Source organism: Triturus cristatus, chromosome 11 (assembly GCF_964204655.1).
Source record: "Triturus cristatus chromosome 11, aTriCri1.1, whole genome shotgun sequence".
Classification (NCBI taxonomy): domain Eukaryota; kingdom Metazoa; phylum Chordata; class Amphibia; order Caudata; family Salamandridae; genus Triturus; species Triturus cristatus.
Genome location: NC_140594.1, coordinates 1139798987 through 1139823117, shown reverse-complemented (window position 1 = coordinate 1139823117; position 24131 = coordinate 1139798987). Strand labels below are relative to the sequence as shown.

The 24131-nt window shown below is 44.7% G+C and overlaps 13 non-coding genes across 13 annotated transcripts; all 13 read right to left on the bottom strand.

The window, feature by feature from the left end:
* Positions 1–530: 530 nt before the first annotated feature.
* On the bottom strand, positions 531–602 carry TRNAG-CCC (transfer RNA glycine (anticodon CCC)). Its single transcript has one exon. It is a non-coding gene; the product is annotated as a tRNA-Gly (tRNA).
* A 3104-nt stretch (positions 603–3706) lies between these two features.
* TRNAG-CCC (transfer RNA glycine (anticodon CCC)) lies at positions 3707–3778 on the bottom strand. Its single transcript has one exon. It is a non-coding gene; the product is annotated as a tRNA-Gly (tRNA).
* Positions 3779–5304: 1526 nt separating this feature from the next.
* On the bottom strand, positions 5305–5376 carry TRNAG-CCC (transfer RNA glycine (anticodon CCC)). The gene has a single exon. It is a non-coding gene; the product is annotated as a tRNA-Gly (tRNA).
* Positions 5377–6893: 1517 nt separating this feature from the next.
* On the bottom strand, positions 6894–6965 carry TRNAG-CCC (transfer RNA glycine (anticodon CCC)). Its single transcript has one exon. It is a non-coding gene; the product is annotated as a tRNA-Gly (tRNA).
* Positions 6966–8481: 1516 nt separating this feature from the next.
* TRNAG-CCC (transfer RNA glycine (anticodon CCC)) lies at positions 8482–8553 on the bottom strand. Its single transcript has one exon. It is a non-coding gene; the product is annotated as a tRNA-Gly (tRNA).
* A 1527-nt stretch (positions 8554–10080) lies between these two features.
* TRNAG-CCC (transfer RNA glycine (anticodon CCC)) lies at positions 10081–10152 on the bottom strand. Its single transcript has one exon. It is a non-coding gene; the product is annotated as a tRNA-Gly (tRNA).
* A 1516-nt stretch (positions 10153–11668) lies between these two features.
* On the bottom strand, positions 11669–11740 carry TRNAG-CCC (transfer RNA glycine (anticodon CCC)). Its single transcript has one exon. It is a non-coding gene; the product is annotated as a tRNA-Gly (tRNA).
* A 1516-nt stretch (positions 11741–13256) lies between these two features.
* On the bottom strand, positions 13257–13328 carry TRNAG-CCC (transfer RNA glycine (anticodon CCC)). The gene has a single exon. It is a non-coding gene; the product is annotated as a tRNA-Gly (tRNA).
* Positions 13329–14844: 1516 nt separating this feature from the next.
* On the bottom strand, positions 14845–14916 carry TRNAG-CCC (transfer RNA glycine (anticodon CCC)). Its single transcript has one exon. It is a non-coding gene; the product is annotated as a tRNA-Gly (tRNA).
* Positions 14917–16432: 1516 nt separating this feature from the next.
* TRNAG-CCC (transfer RNA glycine (anticodon CCC)) lies at positions 16433–16504 on the bottom strand. Its single transcript has one exon. It is a non-coding gene; the product is annotated as a tRNA-Gly (tRNA).
* Positions 16505–18020: 1516 nt separating this feature from the next.
* On the bottom strand, positions 18021–18092 carry TRNAG-CCC (transfer RNA glycine (anticodon CCC)). Its single transcript has one exon. It is a non-coding gene; the product is annotated as a tRNA-Gly (tRNA).
* Positions 18093–21207: 3115 nt separating this feature from the next.
* Positions 21208–21279, bottom strand: TRNAG-CCC (transfer RNA glycine (anticodon CCC)). The gene has a single exon. It is a non-coding gene; the product is annotated as a tRNA-Gly (tRNA).
* A 1506-nt stretch (positions 21280–22785) lies between these two features.
* TRNAG-CCC (transfer RNA glycine (anticodon CCC)) lies at positions 22786–22857 on the bottom strand. Its single transcript has one exon. It is a non-coding gene; the product is annotated as a tRNA-Gly (tRNA).
* Positions 22858–24131: the final 1274 nt, after the last annotated feature.

The window sequence follows — 24131 nt, the reverse complement described above, 5'->3', positions numbered from 1 at the left end:
GAAATATCCAACCTTCCTGCTGTCGTGAGAGGGTCTTTCCATGGACATCTGCCTCTTGGAGTCCTCTCAACTTGCTCTCTGATATAACATTTTGTGAGCTGCAGTTACATCCGATGGCTACAAGGTGGCGCTGCATTCAGGTGAGAGAACAAGTGTGCACAAAATCGTTGGGGACTTTTGCCAGATTCATCGGTGGATCTTGCCTACTTTTATTCACATGCTAGATATTGCCTAGAAATGCTTTTTAATATAGAGATGCTAGAGTTAGAATGTCTGGTCGGGGTTCAGCCCTTTCATTGTCTACCGCCCGCAACATATTTATTACCAGCACATGTGAGTGGTGACTCTGCTTTTTGGAAAATAGCATCTAATAGGACAATGAATGTAGCAGATGGGGCGATCGAGATGCCTGCCTAAGTATTTCATTTTTTTTTTAATTTAACGTCTGATTAATCTGTTCATGATATTTCCGTTTTGTGACATGTTGCATTAAAACAAATCCTGCTTGGAGAACATATAAAAATTTGCACTGCATTGGCCGGGAATCGAACCCGGGTCAACTGCTTGGGAAGCAGCTATGCTCACCACTATACCACCAACGCCCTATGATGTGGTTGCTCTCGGTTCTAAAGATTACAACCCCGAGTTCAATGACTATCTTGCACCAGTTTCAATGGTGCATTTGGTTTAGATACCAACATGAAAAGCAGTAGAAAGTTTCTTGTAGAGGGTAAGGAACTGGGGATTGAAACCAAGGCCAAATCTGTGCAGAAGAGAAGAAATGGAAAGCAGTAGTACAAATAGTGGAAATGAACATATTTAGGCAGCATTGGAAGCAAAGCAGCGAAGAGAAAGAGAGTGCCTTCCATGAAATGCCCAGGAGAATGATAAGAGCAGAACGAAAAGGCAAGAATGACATTCAAAGCATGCCCAGAAAAACGTGTGACGGTCCCACCAGTCATTTATGCTTATAATTGGGTATCTTTACTTTCAAAGTATGGGGTTGATCCTTTGGCGATCACTCTCTTGTATTTCAGCAGAGACAGATAGTTGAGAAGTCTTTTCTCACATAGCTAGCACAAGCCTGCGCTTTTCCTTGCTGGTAGCGTGGAAATGACAGATTGGTTCTCAGAAGAAAAAACAAGAAATATTATAGCAGAGGATGGTTTCGATCCATCGACCTCTGGGTTATGGGCCCAGCACGCTTCCGCTGCACCACTCTGCTCCCTTGTAAAAGTGTTCTCTTTATGCAGAGGAGGAGCTTTCAGCGAAGTGGCGAGGGATTGGTGGGTCTCGCTCCTCATTTGCCTAAGCATGCTGCAATGTATGCTGGGTGCAGAAAATCTTCATCTTCTCGTCTCACAGTCAGTCATAACTGAAAGTGCAGACCCTCTTGGGAACTAGCAGTTTCAGGACTTTACCAAGATAGCAGCTCTCTAACCCTCTCCTCTCTCTTTGATCCTAGCGCTAGCATGCTCAGGATTTGATTTTAACTGGGAGCCAGAGATCTACCCGGTGACGGCGAGGCTTTTGAGCGTTTGGGAGCGTTCGGGAAGTGAGGACGTTGGACAGGAAATGTTGCCATCTTGAAATATCCAACCTTCCTGCTGTCGTGAGAGGCTCTTTCCATGGACATCTGCCTCTTGGAGTCCTCTCAACTTGCTCTCTGATATAACATTTTGTGAGCTGCAGTTACATCCGATGGCTACAAGGTGGCGCTGCATTCAGGTGAGAGAACAAGTGTGCACAAAATCGTTGGGGACTTTTGCCAGATTCATCGGTGGATCTTGCCTACTTTTATTCACATGCTAGATATTGCCTAGAAATGCTTTTTAATATAGAGATGCTAGAGTTAGAATGTCTGGTCGGGGTTCAGCCCTTTCATTGTCTACCGCCCGCAACATATTTATTACCAGCACATGTGAGTGGTGACTCTGCTTTTTGGAAAATAGCATCTAATAGGACAATGAATGTAGCAGATGGGGCGATCGAGATGCCTGCCTAAGTATTTCATTTTTTTTTTAATTTAACGTCTGATTAATCTGTTCATGATATTTGCGTTTTGTGACATGTTGCATTAAAACAAATCCTGCTTGGAGAACATATAAAAATTTGCACAGCATTGGCTGGGAATCGAACCCTGGTCAACTGCTTGGGAAGCAGCTATGCTCACCACTATACCACCAACGCCCTATGATGTGGGTGCTCTCGGTTCTAAAGATTACAACCCCGAGTTCAATGACTATCTTGCACCAGTTTCAATGGTGCATTTGGTTTAGATACCAACATGAAAAGCAGTAGAAAGTTTCTTGTAGAGGGTAAGGAACTGGGGATTGAAATCAAGGCCAAATCTGTGCAGAAGAGAAGAAATGGAAAGCAGTAGTACAAATAGTGGAAATGAACATATTTAGGCAGCATTGGAAGCAAAGCAGCGAAGAGAAAGAGAGTGCCTTCCATGAAATGCCCAGGAGAATGATAAGAGCAGAACGAAAAGGCAAGAATGACATTCAAAGCATGCCCAGAAAAACGTGTGACGGTCCCACCAGTCATTTATGCTTATAATTGGGTATCTTTACTTTCAAAGTATGGGGTTGATCCTTTGGCGATCACTCTCTTGTATTTCAGCAGAGACAGATAGTTGAGAAGTCTTTTCTCACATAGCTAGCACAAGCCTGCGCTTTTCCTTGCTGGTAGCGTGGAAATGACAGATTGTTTCTCAGAAGAAAAAACAAGAAATATTATAGCAGAGGATGGTTTCGATCCATCGACCTCTGGGTTATGGGCCCAGCACGCTTCCGCTGCGCCACTCTGCTCCCTTGTAAAAGTGTTCTCTTTATGCAGAGGAGGAGCTTTCAGCGAAGTGGCGAGGGATTGGTGGGTCTCGCTCCTCATTTGCCTAAGCATGCTGCAATGTATGCTGGGTGCAGAAAATCTTCATCTTCTCGTCTCACAGTCAGTCATAACTGAAAGTGCAGACCCTCTTGGGAACTAGCAGTTTCAGGCCTTTACCAAGATAGCAGCTCTCTAACCCTCTCCTCTCTCTTTGATCCTAGCGCTAGCATGCTCAGGATTTGATTTTAACTGGGAGCCAGAGATCTACCCGGTGAGGGGAGGCTTTTGAGCGTTTGGGAGCGTTCGGGACGTGAGGACGTTGGACAGGAAATGTTGCCATCTTGAAATATCCAACCTTCCTGCTGTCGTGAGAGGCTCTTTCCATGGACATCTGCCTCTTGGAGTCCTCTCAACTTGCTCTCTGATATAACATTTTGTGAGCTGCATTTACATCTGATGGCTACAAGGTGGCGCTGCATTCAGGTGAGAGAACAAGTGTGCACAAAATCGTTGGGGACTTTTGCCAGATTCATCGGTGGATCTTGCCTACTTTTATTCACATGCTAGATATTGCCTAGAAATGCTTTTTAATATAGAGATGCTAGAGTTAGAATGTCTGGTCGGGGTTCAGCCCTTTCATTGTCTACCGCCCGCAACATATTTATTACCAGCACATGTGAGTGGTGACTCTGCTTTTTGGAAAATAGCATCTAATAGGACAATGAATGTAGCAGATGGGGCGATCGAGATGCCTGCCTAAGTATTTCATTTTTTTTTTAAATTTAACGTCTGATTAATCTGTTCATGATATTTCCGTTTTGTGACATGTTGCATTAAAACAAATCCTGCTTGGAGAACATATAAAAATTTGCACTGCATTGGCCGGGAATCGAACCCGGGTCAACTGCTTGGGAAGCAGCTATGCTCACCACTATACCACCAACGCCCTATGATGTGGTTGCTCTCGGTTCTAAAGATTACAACCCCGAGTTCAATGACTATCTTGCACCAGTTTCAATGGTGCATTTGGTTTAGATACCAACATGAAAAGCAGTAGAAAGTTTCTTGTAGAGGGTAAGGAACTGGGGATTGAAACCAAGGCCAAATCTGTGCAGAAGAGAAGAAATGGAAAGCAGTAGTACAAATAGTGGAAATGAACATATTTAGGCAGCATTGGAAGCAAAGCAGCGAAGAGAAAGAGAGTGCCTTCCATGAAATGCCCAGGAGAATGATAAGAGCAGAACGGAAAGGCAAGAATGACATTCAAAGCATGCCCAGAAAAACGTGTGACGGTCCCACCAGTCATTTATGCTTATAATTGGGTATCTTTAATTTCAAAGTATGGGGTTGATCCTTTGGCGATCACTCTCTTGTATTTCAGCAGAGACAGATAGTTGAGAAGTCTTTTCTCACATAGCTAGCACAAGCCTGCGCTTTTCCTTGCTGGTAGCGTGGAAATGACAGATTGGTTCTCAGAAGAAAAAACAAGAAATATTATAGCAGAGGATGGTTTCGATCCATCGACCTCTGGGTTATGGGCCCAGCACGCTTCCGCTGCGCCACTCTGCTCCCTTGTAAAAGTGTTCTCTTTATGCAGAGGAGGAGCTTTCAGCGAAGTGGCGAGGGATTGGTGGGTCTCGCTCCTCATTTGCCTAAGCATGCTGCAATGTATGCTGGGTGCAGAAAATCTTCATCTTCTCGTCTCACAGTCAGTCATAACTGAAAGTGCAGACCCTCTTGGGAACTAGCAGTTTCAGGCCTTTACCAAGATAGCAGCTCTCTAACCCTCTCCTCTCTCTTTGATCCTAGCGCTAGCATGCTCAGGATTTGATTTTAACTGGGAGCCAGAGATCTACCCGGTGAGGGCTTGCCCGGTGTGAGGCTTTTGAGCGTTTGGGAGCGTTCGGGACGTGAGGACGTTGGACAGGAAATGTTGCCATCTTGAAATATCCAACCTTCCTGCTGTCGTGAGAGGCTCTTTCCATGGACATCTGCCTCTTGGAGTCCTCTTAACTTGCTCTCTGATATAACATTTTGTGAGCTGCATTTACATCCGATGGCTACAAGGTGGCGCTGCATTCAGGTGAGAGAACAAGTGTGCACAAAATCGTTGGGGACTTTTGCCAGATTCATCGGTGGATCTTGCCTACTTTTATTCACATGCTAGATATTGCCTAGAAATGCTTTTTCATATAGAGATGCTAGAGTTAGAATGTCTGGTCGGGGTTCAGCCCTTTCATTGTCTACCGCCCGCAACATATTTATTACCAGCACATGTGAGTGGTGACTCTGCTTTTTGGAAAATAGCATCTAATAGGACAATGAATTTAGCAGATGGGGCGATCGAGATGCCTGCCCAAGTATTTCATTTTTTTTTAATTTAACGTCTGATTAATCTGTTCATGATATTTCCGTTTTGTGACATGTTGCATTAAAACAAATCCTGCTTGGAGAACATATAAAAATTTGCACTGCATTGGCCGGGAATCGAACCCGGGTCAACTGCTTGGGAAGCAGCTATGCTCACCACTATACCACCAACGCCCTATGATGTGGTTGCTCTCGGTTCTAAAGATTACAACCCCGAGTTCAATGACTATCTTGCACCAGTTTCAATGGTGCATTTGGTTTAGATACCAACATGAAAAGCAGTAGAAAGTTTCTTGTAGAGGGTAAGGAACTGGGGATTGAAACCAAGGCCAAATCTGTGCAGAAGAGAAGAAATAGAAAGCAGTAGTACAAATAGTGGAAATGAACATATTTAGGCAGCATTGGAAGCAAAGCAGCGAAGAGAAAGAGAGTGCCTTCCATGAAATGCCCAGGAGAATGATAAGAGCAGAACGAAAAGGCAAGAATGACATTCAAAGCATGCCCAGAAAAACGTGTGACGGTCCCACCAGTCATTTATGCTTATAATTGGGTATCTTTACTTTCAAAGTATGGGGTTGATCCTTTGGCGATCACTCTCTTGTATTTCAGCAGAGACAGATAGTTGAGAAGTCTTTTCTCACATAGCTAGCACAAGCCTGCGCTTTTCCTTGCTGGTAGCGTGGAAATGACAGATTGGTTCTCAGAAGAAAAAACAAGAAATATTATAGCAGAGGATGGTTTCGATCCATCGACCTCTGGGTTATGGGCCCAGCACGCTTCCGCTGCGCCACTCTGCTCCCTTGTAAAAATGTTCTCTTTATGCAGAGGAGGAGCTTTCAGCGAAGTGGCGAGGGATTGGTGGGTCTCGCTCCTCATTTGCCTAAGCATGCTGCAATGTATGCTGGGTGCAGAAAATCTTCATCTTCTCGTCTCACAGTCAGTCATAACTGAAAGTGCAGACCCTCTTGGGAACTAGCAGTTTCAGGCCTTTACCAAGATAGCAGCTCTCTAACCCTCTCCTCTCTCTTTGATCCTAGCGCTAGCATGCTCAAGATTTGATTTTAACTGGGAGCCAGAGATCTACCCGGTGAGGGCTTGCCCGATGTGAGGCTTTTGAGCGTTCGGGACGTGAGGACGTTGGACAGGAAATGTTGCCATCTTGAAATATCCAACCTTCCTGCTGTCGTGAGAGGCTCTTTCCATGGACATCTGCCTCTTGGAGTCCTCTCAACTTGCTCTCTGATATAACATTTTGTGAGCTGCAGTTACATCCGATGGCTACAAGGTGGCGCTGCATTCAGGTGAGAGAACAAGTGTGCACAAAATCGTTGGGGACTTTTGCCAGATTCATCGGTGGATCTTGCCTACTTTTATTCACATGCTAGATATTGCCTAGAAATGCTTTTTAATATAGAGATGCTAGAGTTAGAATGTCTGGTCGGGGTTCAGCCCTTTCATTGTCTACCGCCCGCAACATATTTATTACCAGCACATGTGAGTGGTGACTCTGCTTTTTGGAAAATAGCATCTAATAGGACAATGAATGTAGCAGATGGGGCGATCGAGATGCCTGCCTAAGTATTTCATTTTTTTTTTAATTTAACGTCTGATTAATCTGTTCATGATATTTCCGTTTTGTGACATGTTGCATTAAAACAAATCCTGCTTGGAGAACATATAAAAATTTGCACTGCATTGGCCGGGAATCGAACCCGGGTCAACTGCTTGGGAAGCAGCTATGCTCACCACTATACCACCAACGCCCTATGATGTGGTTGCTCTCGGTTCTAAAGATTACAACCCCGAGTTCAATGACTATCTTGCACCAGTTTCAATGGTGCATTTGGTTTAGATACCAACATGAAAAGCAGTAGAAAGTTTCTTGTAGAGGGTAAGGAACTGGGGATTGAAACCAAGGCCAAATCTGTGCAGAAGAGAAGAAATGGAAAGCAGAAGTACAAATAGTGAAAATGACCATATGTAGGCAGCATTGGAAGCAAAGCAGCGAAGAGAAAGAGAGTGCCTTCCATGAAATGCCCAGGAGAATGATAAGAGCAGAACGAAAAGGCAAGAATGACATTCAAAGCATGCCCAGAAAAACGTGTGAAGGTCCCACCAGTCATTTATGCTTATAATTGGGTATCTTTATTTTCAAAGTATGGGGTTGATCCTTTGGAGATCACTCTCTTGTATTTCAGCAGAGACAGATAGTTGAGAAGTCTTTTCTCACATAGCTAGCACAAGCCTGCGCTTTTCCTTGCTGGTAGCGTGGAAATGACAGATTGGTTCTCAGAAGAAAAAACAAGAAATATTATAGCAGAGGATGGTTTCAATCCATCAACCTCTGGGTTATGGGCCCAGCACGCTTCCGCTGCGCCACTCTGCTCCCTTGTAAAAGTGTTCTCTTTATGCAGAGGAGGAGCTTTCAGCGAAGTGGCGAGGGATTGGTGGGTCTCGCTCCTCATTTGCCTAAGCATGCTGCAATGTATGCTGGGTGCAGAAAATCTTCATCTTCTCGTCTCACAGTTAGTCATAACTGAAAGTGCAGACCCTCTTGGGAACTAGCAGTTTCAGGCCTTTACCAAGATAGCAGCTCTCTAACCCTCTCCTCTCTCTTTGATCCTAGCGCTAGCATGCTCAGGATTTGATTTTAACTGGGAGCCAGAGATCTACCCGGTGAGGGCGAGGCTTTTGAGCGTTTGGGAGCGTTCGGGACGTGAGGACATTGGACAGGAAATGTTGCCATCTTGAAATATCCAACCTTCCTGCTGTCGTGAGAGGGTCTTTCCATGGACATCTGCCTCTTGGAGTCCTCTCAACTTGCTCTCTGATATAACATTTTGTGAGCTGCAGTTACATCCGATGGCTACAAGGTGGCGCTGCATTCAGGTGAGAGAACAAGTGTGCACAAAATCGTTGGGGACTTTTGCCAGATTCATCGGTGGATCTTGCCTACTTTTATTCACATTATAGATATTGCCTAGAAATGCTTTTTAATATAGAGATGCTAGAGTTAGAATGTCTGGTCGGGGTTCAGCCCTTTCATTGTCTACCGCCCGCAACATATTTATTACCAGCACATGTGAGTGGTGACTCTGCTTTTTGGAAAATAGCATCTAATAGGACAATGAATGTAGCAGATGGGGCGATCGAGATGCCTGCCTAAGTATTTCATTTTTTTTTTTATTTAACGTCTGATTAATCTGTTCATGATATTTCCGTTTTGTGACATGTTGCATTAAAACAAATCCTGCTTGGAGAACATATAAAAATTTGCACTGCATTGGCCGGGAATCGAACCCGGGTCAACTGCTTGGGAAGCAGCTATGCTCACCACTATACCACCAACGCCCTATGATGTGGTTGCTCTCGGTTCTAAAGATTACAACCCCGAGTTCAATGACTATCTTGCACCAGTTTCAATGGTGCATTTGGTTTAGATACCAACGTGAAAAGCAGTAGAAAGTTTCTTGTAGAGGGTAAGGAACTGGGGATTGAAACCAAGGCCAAATCTGTGCAGAAGAGAAGAAATGGAAAGCAGTAGTACAAATAGTGGAAATGAACATATTTAGGCAGCATTGGAAGCAAAGCAGCGAAGAGAAAGAGAGTGCCTTCCATGAAATGCCCAGGAGAATGATAAGAGCAGAACGAAAAGGCAAGAATGACATTCAAAGCATGCCCAGAAAAACGTGTGACGGTCCCACCAGTCATTTATGCTTATAATTGGGTATCTTTACTTTCAAAGTATGGGGTTGATCCTTTGGCGATCACTCTCTTGTATTTCAGCAGAGACAGATAGTTGAGAAGTCTTTTCTCACATAGCTATCACAAGCCTGCGCTTTTCCTTGCTGGTAGCGTGGAAATGACAGATTGGTTCTCAGAAGAAAAAACAAGAAATATTATAGCAGAGGATGGTTTCGATCCATCGACCTCTGGGTTATGGGCCCAGCACGCTTCCGCTGCGCCACTCTGCTCCCTTGTAAAAGTGTTCTCTTTATGCAGAGGAGGAGCTTTCAGCGAAGTGGCGAGGGATTGGTGGGTCTCGCTCCTCATTTGCCTAAGCATGCTGCAATGTATGCTGGGTGCAGAAAATCTTCATCTTCTCGTCTCACAGTCAGTCATAACTGAAAGTGCAGACCCTCTTGGGAACTAGCAGTTTCAGGCCTTTACCAAGATAGCAGCTCTCTAACCCTCTCCTCTCTCTTTGATCCTAGCGCTAGCATGCTCAGGATTTGATTTTAACTGGGAGCCAGAGATCTACCCGGTGAGGGCTTGCCCGGTGTGAGGCTTTTGAGCGTTTGGGAGCGTTCGGGAAGTGAGGACGTTGGACAGGAAATGTTGCCATCTTGAAATATCCAACCTTCCTGCTGTCGTGAGAGGCTCTTTCCATGGACATCTGCCTCTTGGAGTCCTCTCAACTTGCTCTCTGATATAACATTTTGTGAGCTGCAGTTACATCCGATGGCTACAAGGTGGCGCTGCATTCAGGTGAGAGAACAAGTGTGCACAAAATCGTTGGGGACTTTTGCCAGATTCATCGGTGGATCTTGCCTACTTTTATTCACATGCTAGATATTGCCTAGAAATGCTTTTTAATATAGAGATGCTAGAGTTAGAATGTCTGGTCGGGGTTCAGCCCTTTCATTGTCTACCGCCCGCAACATATTTATTACCAGCACATGTGAGTGGTGACTCTGCTTTTTGGAAAATAGCATCTAATAGGACAATGAATTTAGCAGATGGGGCGATCAAGATGCCTGCCTAAGTATTTCATTTTTTTTTTAATTTAACGTCTGATTAATCTGTTCATGATATTTCCGTTTTGTGACATGTTGCATTAAAACAAATCCTGCTTGGAGAACATATAAAAATTTGCACTGCATTGGCCGGGAATCGAACCCGGGTCAACTGCTTGGGAAGCAGCTATGCTCACCACTATACCACCAACGCCCTATGATGTGGTTGCTCTCGGTTCTAAAGATTACAACCCCGAGTTCAATGACTATCTTGCACCAGTTTCAATGGTGCATTTGGTTTAGATACCAACATGAAAAGCAGTAGAAAGTTTCTTGTAGAGGGTAAGGAACTGGGGATTGAAACCAAGGCCAAATCTGTGCAGAAGAGAAGAAATGGAAAGCAGTAGTACAAATAGTGGAAATGAACATATTTAGGCAGCATTGGAAGCAAAGCAGCGAAGAGAAAGAGAGTGCCTTCCATGAAATGCCCAGGAGAATGATAAGAGCAGAACGAAAAGGCAAGAATGACATTCAAAGCATGCCCAGAAAAACGTGTGACGGTCCCACCAGTCATTTATGCTTATAATTGGGTATCTTTACTTTCAAAGTATGGGGTTGATCCTTTGGCGATCACTCTCTTGTATTTCAGCAGAGACAGATAGTTGAGAAGTCTTTTCTCACATAGCTAGCACAAGCCTGCGCTTTTCCTTGCTGGTAGCGTGGAAATGACAGATTGGTTCTCAGAAGAAAAAACAAGAAATATTATAGCAGAGGATGGTTTCGATCCATCGACCTCTGGGTTATGGGCCCAGCACGCTTCCGCTGCGCCACTCTGCTCCCTTGTAAAAGTGTTCTCTTTATGCAGAGGAGGAGCTTTCAGCGAATGGCGAGGGATTGGTGGGTCTCGCTCCTCATTTGCCTAAGCATGCTGCAATGTATGCTGGGTGCAGAAAATCTTCATCTTCTCGTCTCACAGTCAGTCATAACTGAAAGTGCAGACCCTCTTGGGAACTAGCAGTTTCAGGCCTTTACCAAGATAGCAGCTCTCTAACCCTCTCCTCTCTCTTTGATCCTAGCGCTAGCATGCTCAAGATTTGATTTTAACTGGGAGCCAGAGATCTACCCGGTGAGGGCTTGCCCGGTGTGAGGCTTTTGAGCGTTCGGGACGTGAGGACGTTGGACAGGAAATGTTGCCATCTTGAAATATCCAACCTTCCTGCTGTCGTGAGAGGCTCTTTCCATGGACATCTGCCTCTTGGAGTCCTCTCAACTTGCTCTCTGATATAACATTTTGTGAGCTGCAGTTACATCCGATGGCTACAAGGTGGCGCTGCATTCAGGTGAGAGAACAAGTGTGCACAAAATCGTTGGGGACTTTTGCCAGATTCATCGGTGGATCTTACCTACTTTTATTCACATGCTAGATATTGCCTAGAAATGCTTTTTAATATAGAGATGCTAGAGTTAGAATGTCTGGTCGGGGTTCAGCCCTTTCATTGTCTACCGCCCGCAACATATTTATTACCAGCACATGTGAGTGGTGACTCTGCTTTTTGGAAAATAGCATCTAATAGGACAATGAATGTAGCAGATGGGGCGATCGAGATGCCTGCCTAAGTATTTCATTTTTTTTTTAATTTAACGTCTGATTAATCTGTTCATGATATTTCCGTTTTGTGACATGTTGCATTAAAACAAATCCTGCTTGGAGAACATATAAAAATTTGCACTGCATTGGCCGGGAATCAAACCCGGGTCAACTGCTTGGGAAGCAGCTATGCTCACCACTATACCACCAACGCCCTATGATGTGGTTGCTCTCGGTTCTAAAGATTACAACCCCGAGTTCAATGACTATCTTGCACCAGTTTCAATGGTGCATTTGGTTTAGATACCAACATGAAAAGCAGTAGAAAGTTTCTTGTAGAGGGTAAGGAACTGGGGATTGAAACCAAGGCCAAATCTGTGCAGAAGAGAAGAAATGGAAAGCAGTAGTACAAATAGTGGAAATGAACATATTTAGGCAGCATTGGAAGCAAAGCAGCGAAGAGAAAGAGAGTGCCTTCCATGAAATGCCCAGGAGAATGATAAGAGCAGAACGAAAAGGCAAGAATGACATTCAAAGCATGCCCAGAAAAACGTGTGACGGTCCCACCAGTCATTTATGCTTATAATTGGGTATCTTTACTTTCAAAGTATGGGGTTGATCCTTTGGCGATCACTCTCTTGTATTTCAGCAGAGACAGATAGTTGAGAAGTCTTTTCTCACATAGCTAGCACAAGCCTGCGCTTTTCCTTGCTGGTAGCGTGGAAATGACAGATTGGTTCTCAGAAGAAAAAACAAGAAATATTATAGCAGAGGATGGTTTCGGTCCATCGACCTCTGGGTTATGGGCCCAGCACGCTTCCGCTGCGCCACTCTGCTCCCTTGTAAAAGTGTTCTCTTTATGCAGAGGAGGAGCTTTCAGCGAAGTGGCGAGGGATTGGTGGGTCTCGCTCCTCATTTGCCTAAGCATGCTGCAATGTATGCTGGGTGCAGAAAATCTTCATCTTCTCGTCTCACAGTCAGTCATAACTGAAAGTGCAGACCCTCTTGGGAACTAGCAGTTTCAGGCCTTTACCAAGATAGCAGCTCTCTAACCCTCTCCTCTCTCTTTGATCCTAGCGCTAGCATGCTCAGGATTTGATTTTAACTGGGAGCCAGAGATCTACCCGGTGAGGGCGAGGCTTTTGAGCGTTTGGGAGCGTTCGGGACGTGAGGACATTGGACAGGAAATGTTGCCATCTTGAAATATCCAACCTTCCTGCTGTAGTGAGAGGCTCTTTCCATGGACATCTGCCTCTTGGAGTCCTCTCAACTTGCTCTCTGATATAACATTTTGTGAGCTGCAGTTACATCCGATGGCTACAAGGTGGCGCTGCATTCAGGTGAGAGAACAAGTGTGCACAAAATCGTTGGGGACTTTTGCCAGATTCATCGGTGGATCTTGCCTACTTTTATTCACATGCTAGATATTGCCTAGAAATGCTTTTTAATATAGAGATGCTAGAGTTAGAATGTCTGGTCGGGGTTCAGCCCTTTCATTGTCTACCGCCCGCAACATATTTCTTACCAGCACATGTGAGTGGTGACTCTGCTTTTTGGAAAATAGCATCTAATAGGACAATGAATGTAGCAGATGGGGCGATCGAGATGCCTGCCTAAGTATTTCATTTTTTTTTTAATTTAACATCTGATTAATCTGTTCATGATATTTCCGTTTTGTGACATGTTGCATTAAAACAAATCCTGCTTGGAGAACATATAAAAATTTGCACTGCATTGGCCGGGAATCGAACCCGGGTCAACTGCTTGGGAAGCAGCTATGCTCACCACTATACCACCAACGCCCTATGATGTGGTTGCTCTCGGTTCTAAAGATTACAACCCCGAGTTCAATGACTATCTTGCACCAGTTTCAATGGTGCATTTGGTTTAGATACCAACATGAAAAGCAGTAGAAAGTTTCTTGTAGAGGGTAAGGAACTGGGGATTGAAACCAAGGCCAAATCTGTGCAGAAGAGAAGAAATGGAAAGCAGTAGTACAAATAGTGGAAATGACCATATGTAGGCAGCATTGGAAGCAAAGCAGCGAAGAGAAAGAGAGTGCCTTCCATGAAATGCCCAGGAGAATGATAAGAGCAGAACGAAAAGGCAAGAATGACATTCAAAGCATGCCCAGAAAAACGTGTGAAGGTCCCACCAGTCATTTATGCTTATAATTGGGTATCTTTATTTTCAAAGTATGGGGTTGATCCTTTGGCGATCACTCTCTTGTATTTCAGCAGAGACAGATAGTTGAGAAGTCTTTTCTCACATAGCTAGCACAAGCCTGCGCTTTTCCTTGCTGGTAGCGCGGAAATGACAGATTGGTTCTCAGAAGAAAAAACAAGAAATATTATAGCAGAGGATGGTTTCAATCCATCAACCTCTGGGTTATGGGCCCAGCACGCTTCCGCTGCGCCACTCTGCTCCCTTGTAAAAGTGTTCTCTTTATGCAGAGGAGGAGCTTTCAGCGAAGTGGCGAGGGATTGGTGGGTCTCGCTCCTCATTTGCCTAAGCATGCTGCAATGTATGCTGGGTGCAGAAAATCTTCATCTTCTCGTCTCACAGTTAGTCATAACTGAAAGTGCAGACCCTCTTGGGAACTAGCAGTTTCAGGCCTTTACCAAGATAGCAGCTCTCTAACCCTCTCCTCTCTCTTTGATCCTAGCGCTAGCATGCTCAGGATTTGATTTTAACTGGGAGCCAGAGATCTACCCGGTGAGGGCGAGGCTTTTGAGCGTTTGGGAGCGTTCGGGACGTGAGGACATTGGACAGGAAATGTTGCCATCTTGAAATATCCAACCTTCCTGCTGTCGTGAAAGGGTCTTTCCATGGACATCTGCCTCTTGGAGTCCTCTCAACTTGCTCTCTGATATAACATTTTGTGAGCTGCAGTTACATCCGATGGCTACAAGGTGGCGCTGCATTCAGGTGAGAGAACAAGTGTGCACAAAATCGTTGGGGACTTTTGCCAGATTCATCGGTGGATCTTGCCTACTTTTATTCACATGCTAGATATTGCCTAGAAATGCTTTTTAATATAGAGATGCTAGAGTTAGAATGTCTGGTCGGGGTTCAGCCCTTTCATTGTCTACCGCCCGCAACATATTTATTACCAGCACATGTGAGTGGTGACTCTGCTTTTTGGAAAATAGCATCTAATAGGACAATGAATGTAGCAGATGGGGCGATCGAGATGCCTGCCTAAGTATTTCATTTTTTTTTTAATTTAACGTCTGATTAATCTGTTCATGATATTTCCGTTTTGTGACATGTTGCATTAAAACAAATCCTGCTTGGAGAACATATAAAAATTTGCACTGCATTGGCCGGGAATCGAACCCGGGTCAACTGCTTGGGAAGCAGCTATGCTCACCACTATACCACCAACGCCCTATGATGTGGTTGCTCTCGGTTCTAAAGATTACAACCCCGAGTTCAATGACTATCTTGCACCAGTTTCAATGGTGCATTTGGTTTAGATACCAACATGAAAAGCAGTAGAAAGTTTCTTGTAGAGGGTAAGGAACTGGGGATTGAAACCAAGGCCAAATCTGTGCAGAAGAGAAGAAATGGAAAGCAGTAGTACAAATAGTGGAAATGAACATATTTAGGCAGCATTGGAAGCAAAGCAGCGAAGAGAAAGAGAGTGCCTTCCATGAAATGCCCAGGAGAATGATAAGAGCAGAACGAAAAGGCAAGAATGACATTCAAAGCATGCCCAGAAAAACGTGTGACGGTCCCACCAGTCATTTATGCTTATAATTGGGTATCTTTACTTTCAAAGTATGGGGTTGATCCTTTGGCGATCACTCTCTTGTATTTCAGCAGAGACAGATAGTTGAGAAGTCTTTTCTCACATAGCTAGCACAAGCCTGCGCTTTTCCTTGCTGGTAGCGTGGAAATGACAGATTGGTTCTCAGAAGAAAAAACAAGAAATATTATAGCAGAGGATGGTTTCGATCCATCGACCTCTGGGTTATGGGCCCAGCACGCTTCCGCTGCACCACTCTGCTCCCTTGTAAAAGTGTTCTCTTTATGCAGAGGAGGAGCTTTCAGCGAAGTGGCGAGGGATTGGTGGGTCTCGCTCCTCATTTGCCTAAGCATGCTGCAATGTATGCTGGGTGCAGAAAATCTTCATCTTCTCGTCTCACAGTCAGTCATAACTGAAAGTGCAGACCCTCTTGGGAACTAGCAGTTTCAGGACTTTACCAAGATAGCAGCTCTCTAACCCTCTCCTCTCTCTTTCATCCTAGCGCTAGCATGCTCAGGATTTGATTTTAACTGGGAGCCAGAGATCTACCCGGTGACGGCGAGGCTTTTGAGCGTTTGGGAGCGTTCGGGAAGTGAGGACGTTGGACAGGAAATGTTGCCATCTTGAAATATCCAACCTTCCTGCTGTCGTGAGAGGCTCTTTCCATGGACATCTGCCTCTTGGAGTCCTCTCAACTTGCTCTCTGATATAACATTTTGTGAGCTGCAGTTACATCCGATGGCTACAAGGTGGCGCTGCATTCAGGTGAGAGAACAAGTGTGCACAAAATCGTTGGGGACTTTTGCCAGATTCATCGGTGGATCTTGCCTACTTTTATTCACATGCTAGATATTGCCTAGAAATGCTTTTTAATATAGAGATGCTAGAGTTAGAATGTCTGGTCGGGGTTCAGCCCTTTCATTGTCTACCGCCCGCAACATATTTATTACCAGCACATGTGAGTGGTGACTCTGCTTTTTGGAAAATAGCATCTAATAGGACAATGAATGTAGCAGATGGGGCGATCGAGATGCCTGCCTAAGTATTTCATTTTTTTTTAAATTTAACGTCTGATTAATCTGTTCATGATATTTCCGTTTTGTGACATGTTGCATTAAAACAAATCCTGCTTGGAGAACATATAAAAATTTGCACAGCATTGGCCGGGAATCGAACCCGGGTCAACTGCTTGGGAAGCAGCTATGCTCACCACTATACCACCAACGCCCTATGATGTGGGTGCTCTCGGTTCTAAAGATTACAACCCCGAGTTCAATGACTATCTTGCACCAGTTTCAATGGTGCATTTGGTTTAGATACCAACATGAAAAGCAGTAGAAAGTTTCTTGTAGAGGGTAAGGAACTGGGGATTGAAATCAAGGCCAAATCTGTGCAGAAGAGAAGAAATGGAAAGCAGTAGTACAAATAGTGGAAATGAACATATTTAGGCAGCATTGGAAGCAAAGCAGCGAAGAGAAAGAGAGTGCCTTCCATGAAATGCCCATGAGAATGATAAGAGCAGAACGAAAAGGCAAGAATGACATTCAAAGCATGCCCAGAAAAACGTGTGACGGTCCCACCAGTCATTTATGCTTATAATTGGGTATCTTTACTTTCAAAGTATGGGGTTGATCCTTTGGCGATCACTCTCTTGTATTTCAGCAGAGACAGATAGTTGAGAAGTCTTTTCTCACATAGCTAGCACAAGCCTGCGCTTTTCCTTGCTGGTAGCGTGGAAATGACAGATTGGTTCTCAGAAGAAAAAACAAGAAATATTATAGCAGAGGATGGTTTCGATCCATCGACCTCTGGGTTATGGGCCCAGCACGCTTCCGCTGCGCCACTCTGCTCCCTTGTAAAAGTGTTCTCTTTATGCAGAGGAGGAGCTTTCAGCGAAGTGGCGAGGGATTGGTGGGTCTCGCTCCTCATTTGCCTAAGCATGCTGCAATGTATGCTGGGTGCAGAAAATCTTCATCTTCTCGTCTCACAGTCAGTCATAACTGAAAGTGCAGACCCTCTTGGGAACTAGCAGTTTCAGGCCTTTACCAAGATAGCAGCTCTCTAACCCTCTCCTCTCTCTTTGATCCTAGCGCTAGCATGCTCAGGATTTGATTTTAACTGGGAGCCAGAGATCTACCCGGTGAGGGGAGGCTTTTGAGCGTTTGGGAGCGTTCGGGATGTGAGGACGTTGGACAGGAAATGTTGCCATCTTGAAATATCCAACCTTCCTGCTGTCGTGAGAGGCTCTTTCCATGGACATCTGCCTCTTGGAGTCCTCTCAACTTGCTCTCTGATATAACATTTTGTGAGCTGCATTTACATCCGATGGCTACAAGGTGGCGCTGCATTCAGGTGAGAGAACAAGTGTGCACAAAATCGTTGGGGACTTTTGCCAGATTCATCGGTGGATCTTGCCTACTTTTATTCACATGCTAGATATTGCCTAGAAATGCTTTTTAATATAGAGATGCTAGAGTTAGAATGTCTGGTCGGGGTTCAGCCCTTTCATTGTCTACCGCCCGCAACATATTTATTACCAGCACATGTGAGTGGTGACTCTGCTTTTTGGAAAATAGCATCTAATAGGACAATGAATGTAGCAGATGGGGCGATCGAGATGCCTGCCTAAGTATTTCATTTTTTTTTTAAATTTAACGTCTGATTAATCTGTTCATGATATTTCCGTTTTGTGACATGTTGCATTAAAACAAATCCTGCTTGGAGAACATATAAAAATTTGCACTGCATTGGCCGGGAATCGAACCCGGGTCAACTGCTTGGGAAGCAGCTATGCTCACCACTATACCACCAACGCCCTATGATGTGGTTGCTCTCGGTTCTAAAGATTACAACCCCGAGTTCAATGACTATCTTGCACCAGTTTCAATGGTGCATTTGGTTTAGATACCAACATGAAAAGCAGTAGAAAGTTTCTTGTAGAGGGTAAGGAACTGGGGATTGAAACCAAGGCCAAATCTGTGCAGAAGAGAAGAAATGGAAAGCAGTAGTACAAATAGTGGAAATGAACATATTTAGGCAGCATTGGAAGCAAAGCAGCGAAGAGAAAGAGAGTGCCTTCCATGAAATGCCCAGGAGAATGATAAGAGCAGAACGAAAAGGCAAGAATGTCATTCAAAGCATGCCCAGAAAAACGTGTGACGGTCCCACCAGTCATTTATGCTTATAATTGGGTATCTTTAATTTCAAAGTATGGGGTTGATCCTTTGGCGATCACTCTCTTGTATTTCAGCAGAGACAGATAGTTGAGAAGTCTTTTCTCACATAGCTAGCACAAGCCTGCGCTTTTCCTTGCTGGTAGCGTGGAAATGACAGATTGGTTCTCAGAAGAAAAAACAAGAAATATTATAGCAGAGGATGGTTTCGATCCATCGACCTCTGGGTTATGGGCCCAGCACGCTTCCGCTGCGCCACTCTGCTCCCTTGTAAAAGTGTTCTCTTTATGCAGAGGAGGAGCTTTCAGCGAAGTGGCGAGGGATTGGTGGGTCTCGCTCCTCATTTGCCTAAGCATGCTGCAATGTATGCTGGGTGCAGAAAATCTTCATCTTCTCGTCTCACAGTCAGTCATAACTGAAAGTGCAGACCCTCATGGGAACTAGCAGTTTCAGGCCTTTACCAAGATAGCAGCTCTCTAACCCTCTCCTCTCTCTTTGATCCTAGCGCTAGCATGCTCAGGATTTGATTTTAACTGGGAGCCAGAGATCTACCCGGTGAGGGCGAGGCTTTTGAGCGTTTGGGAGCGTTCGGGACGTGAGGACGTTGGACAGGAAATGTTGCCATCTTGAAATATCCAACCTTCCTGCTGTCGTGAGAGGCTCTTTCCATGGACATCTGCCTCTTGGAGTCCTCTCAACTTGCTCTCTGATATAACATTTTGTGAGCTGCAGTTACATCCGATGGCTACAAGGTGGCGCTGCATTCAGGTGAGAGAACAAGTGTGCACAAAATCGTTGGGGACTTTTGCCAGATTCATCGGTGGATCTTGCCTACTTTTATTCACATGCTAGATATTGCCTAGAAATGCTTTTTAATATAGAGATGCTAGAGTTAGAATGTCTGGTCGGGGTTCAGCCCTTTCATTGTCTACCGCCCGCAACATATTTATTACCAGCACATGTGAGTGGTGACTCTGCTTTTTGGAAAATAGCATCTAATAGGACAATGAATTTAGCAGATGGGGCGATCGAGATGCCTGCCTAAGTATTTCATTTTTTTTTTAATTTAACGTCTGATTAATCTGTTCATGATATTTCCGTTTTGTGACATGTTGCATTAAAACAAATCCTGCTTGGAGAACATATACAAATTTGCACTGCATTGGCCGGGAATCGAACCCGGGTCAACTGCTTGGGCAGCAGCTATGCTCACCACTATACCACCAACGCCCTATGATGTGGTTGCTCTCGGTTCTAAAGATTACAACCCCGAGTTCAATGACTATCTTGCACCAGTTTCAATGGTGCATTTTGTTTAGATACCAACATGAAAAGCAGTAGAAAGTTTCTTGTAGAGGGTAAGGAACTGGGGATTGAAACCAAGGCCAAATCTGTGCAGAAGAGAAGAAATGGAAAGCAGTAGTACAAATAGTGGAAATGAACATATTTAGGCAGCATTGGAAGCAAAGCAGCGAAGAGAAAGAGAGTGCCTTCCATGAAATGCCCAGGAGAATGATAAGAGCAGAACGAAAAGGCAAGAATGACATTCAAAGCATGCCCAGAAAAACGTGTGACGGTCCCACCAGTCATTTATGCTTATAATTGGGTATCTTTACTTTCAAAGTATGGGGTTGATCCTTTGGCGATCACTCTCTTGTATTTCAGCAGAGACAGATAGTTGAGAAGTCTTTTCTCACATAGCTAGCACAAGCCTGCGCTTTTCCTTGCTGGTAGCGTGGAAATGACAGATTGGTTCTCAGAAGAAAAAACAAGAAATATTATAGCAGAGGATGGTTTCGGTCCATCGACCTCTGGGTTATGGGCCCAGCACGCTTCCGCTGCGCCACTCTGCTCCCTTGTAAAAGTGTTCTCTTTATGCAGAGGAGGAGCTTTCAGCGAAGTGGCGAGGGATTGGTGGGTCTCGCTCCTCATTTGCCTAAGCATGCTGCAATGTATGCTGGGTGCAGAAAATCTTCATCTTCTCGTCTCACAGTCAGTCATAACTGAAAGTGCAGACCCTCTTGGGAACTAGCAGTTTCAGGCCTTTACCAAGATAGCAGCTCTCTAACCCTCTCCTCTCTCTTTGATCCTAGCGCTAGCATGCTCAGGATTTGATTTTAACTGGGAGCCAGAGATCTACCCGGTGAGGGCTTGCCCGGTGTGAGGCTTTTGAGCGTTTGGGAGCGTTCGGGACGTGAGGACATTGGACAGGAAATGTTGCCATCTTGAAATATCCAACCTTCCTGCTGTCGTGAGAGGCTCTTTCCATGGACATCTGCCTCTTGGAGTCCTCTCAACTTGCTCTCTGATATAACATTTTGTGAGCTGCAGTTACATCCGATGGCTACAAGGTGGCGCTGCATTCAGGTGAGAGAACAAGTGTGCACAAAATCGTTGGGGACTTTTGCCAGATTCATCGGTGGATCTTGCCTACTTTTATTCACATGCTAGATATTGCCTAGAAATGCTTTTTAATATAGAGATGCTAGAGTTAGAATGTCTGGTCGGGGTTCAGCCCTTTCATTGTCTACCGCCCGCAACATATTTCTTACCAGCACATGTGAGTGGTGACTCTGCTTTTTGGAAAATAGCATCTAATAGGACAATGAATGTAGCAGATGGGGCGATCGAGATGCCTGCCTAAGTATTTCATTTTTTTTTTAATTTAACATCTGATTAATCTGTTCATGATATTTCCGTTTTGTGACATGTTGCATTAAAACAAATCCTGCTTGGAGAACATATAAAAATTTGCACTGCATTGGCCGGGAATCGAACCCGGGTCAACTGCTTGGGAAGCAGCTATGCTCACCACTATACCACCAACGCCCTATGATGTGGTTGCTCTCGGTTCTAAAGATTACAACCCCGAGTTCAATGACTATCTTGCACCAGTTTCAATGGTGCATTTGGTTTAGATACCAACATGAAAAGCAGTAGAAAGTTTCTTGTAGAGGGTAAGGAACTGGGGATTGAAACCAAGGCCAAATCTGTGCAGAAGAGAAGAAATGGAAAGCAGTAGTACAAATAGTGGAAATGAACATATTTAGGCAGCATTGGAAGCAAAGCAGCGAAGAGAAAGAGAGTGCCTTACATGAAATGCCCAGGAGAATGATAAGAGCAGAACGAAAAGGCAAGAATGACATTCAAAGCATGCCCAGAAAAACGTGTGACGGTCCCACCAGTCATTTATGCTTATAATTGGGTATCTTTACTTTCAAAGTATGGGGTTGATCCTTTGGCGATCACTCTCTTGTATTTCAGCAGAGACAGATAGTTGAGAAGTCTTTTCTCACATAGCTAGCACAAGCCTGCGCTTTTCCTTGCTGGTAGCGTGGAAATGACAGATTGGTTCTCAGAAGAAAAAACAAGAAATATTATAGCAGAGGATGGTGTCGATCCATCGACCTCTGGGTTATGGGCCCAGCACGCTTCCGCTGCACCACTCTGCTCCCTTGTAAAAGTGTTCTCTTTATGCAGAGGAGGAGCTTTCAGCGAAGTGGCGAGGGATTGGTGGGTCTCGCTCCTCATTTGCCTAAGCATGCTGCAATGTATGCTGGGTGCAGAAAATCTTCATCTTCTCGTCTCACAGTCAGTCATAACTGAAAGTGCAGACCCTCTTGGGAACTAGCAGTTTCAGGACTTTACCAAGATAGCAGCTCTCTAACCCTCTCCTCTCTCTTTGATCCTAGCGCTAGCATGCTCAGGATTTGATTTTAACTGGGAGCCAGAGATCTACCCGGTGACGGCGAGGCTTTTGAGCGTTCGGGAAGTGAGGACGTTGGACAGGAAATGTTGCCATCTTGAAATATCCAACCTTCCTGCTGTCGTGAGAGGCTCTTTCCATGGACATCTGCCTCTTGGAGTCCTCTCAACTTGCTCTCTGATATAACATTTTGTGAGCTGCAGTTACATCCGATGGCTACAAGGTGGCGCTGCATTCAGGTGAGAGAACAAGTGTGCACAAAATCGTTGGGGACTTTTGCCAGATTCATCGGTGGATCTTGCCTACTTTTATTCACATGCTAGATATTGCCTAGAAATGCTTTTTAATATAGAGATGCTAGAGTTAGAATGTCTGGTCGGGGTTCAGCCCTTTCATTGTCTACCGCCCGCAACATATTTATTACCAGCACATGTGAGTGGTGACTCTGCTTTTTGGAAAATAGCATCTAATAGGACAATGAATGTAGCAGATGGGGCGATTGAGATGCCTGCCTAAGTATTTCATTTTTTTTTAAATTTAACGTCTGATTAATCTGTTCATGATATTTCCGTTTTGTGACATGTTGCATTAAAACAAATCCTGCTTGGAGAACATATAAAAATTTGCACAGCATTGGCCGGGAATCGAACCCGGGTCAACTGCTTGGGAAGCAGCTATGCTCACCACTATACCACCAACGCCCTATGACGTGGGTGCTCTCGGTTCTAAAGATTACAACCCCGAGTTCAATGACTATCTTGCACCAGTTTCAATGGTGCATTTGGTTTAGATACCAACATGAAAAGCAGTAGAAAGTTTCTTGTAGAGGGTAAGGAACTGGGGATTGAAATCAAGGCCAAATCTGTGCAGAAGAGAAGAAATGGAAAGCAGTAGTACAAATAGTGGAAATGAACATATTTAGGCAGCATTGGAAGCAAAGCAGCGAAGAGAAAGAGAGTGCCTTCCATGAAATGCCCAGGAGAATGATAAGAGCAGAACGAAAAGGCAAGAATGACATTCAAAGCATGCCCAGAAAAACGTGTGACGGTCCCACCAGTCATTTATGCTTATAATTGGGTATCTTTACTTTCAAAGTATGGGGTTGATCCTTTGGCGATCACTCTCTTGTATTTCAGCAGAGACAGATAGTTGAGAAGTCTTTTCTCACATAGCTAGCACAAGCCTGCGCTTTTCCTAGCTGGTAGCGTGGAATTGACAGATTGGTTCTCAGAAGAAAAAACAAGAAATATTATAGCAGAGGATGGTTTCGATCCATCGACCTCTGGGTTATGGGCCCAGCACGCTTCCGCTGCGCCACTCTGCTCCCTTGTAAAAGTGTTCTCTTTATGCAGAGGAGGAGCTTTCAGCGAAGTGGCGAGGGATTGGTGGGTCTCGCTCCTCATTTGCCTAAGCATGCTGCAATGTATGCTGGGTGCAGAAAATCTTCATCTTCTCGTCTCACAGTCAGTCATAACTGAAAGTGCAGACCCTCTTGGGAACTAGCAGTTTCAGGCCTTTACCAAGATAGCAGCTCTCTAACCCTCTCCTCTCTCTTTGATCCTAGCGCTAGCATGCTCAGGATTTGATTTTAACTGGGAGCCAGAGATCTACCCGGTGAGGGGAGGCTTTTGAGCGTTTGGGAGCGTTCGGGACGTGAGGACGTTGGACAGGAAATGTTGCCATCTTGAAATATCCAACCTTCCTGCTGTCGTGAGAGGCTCTTTCCATGGACATCTGCCTCTTGGAGTCCTCTCAACTTGCTCTCTGATATAACATTTTGTGAGCTGCATTTACATCCGATGGCTACAAGGTGGCGCTGCATTCAGGTGAGAGAACAAGTGTGCACAAAATCGTTGGGGACTTTTGCCAGATTCATCGGTGGATCTTGCCTACTTTTATTCACATGCTAGATATTGCCTAGAAATGCTTTTTAATATAGAGATGCTAGAGTTAGAATGTCTGGTCGGGGTTCAGC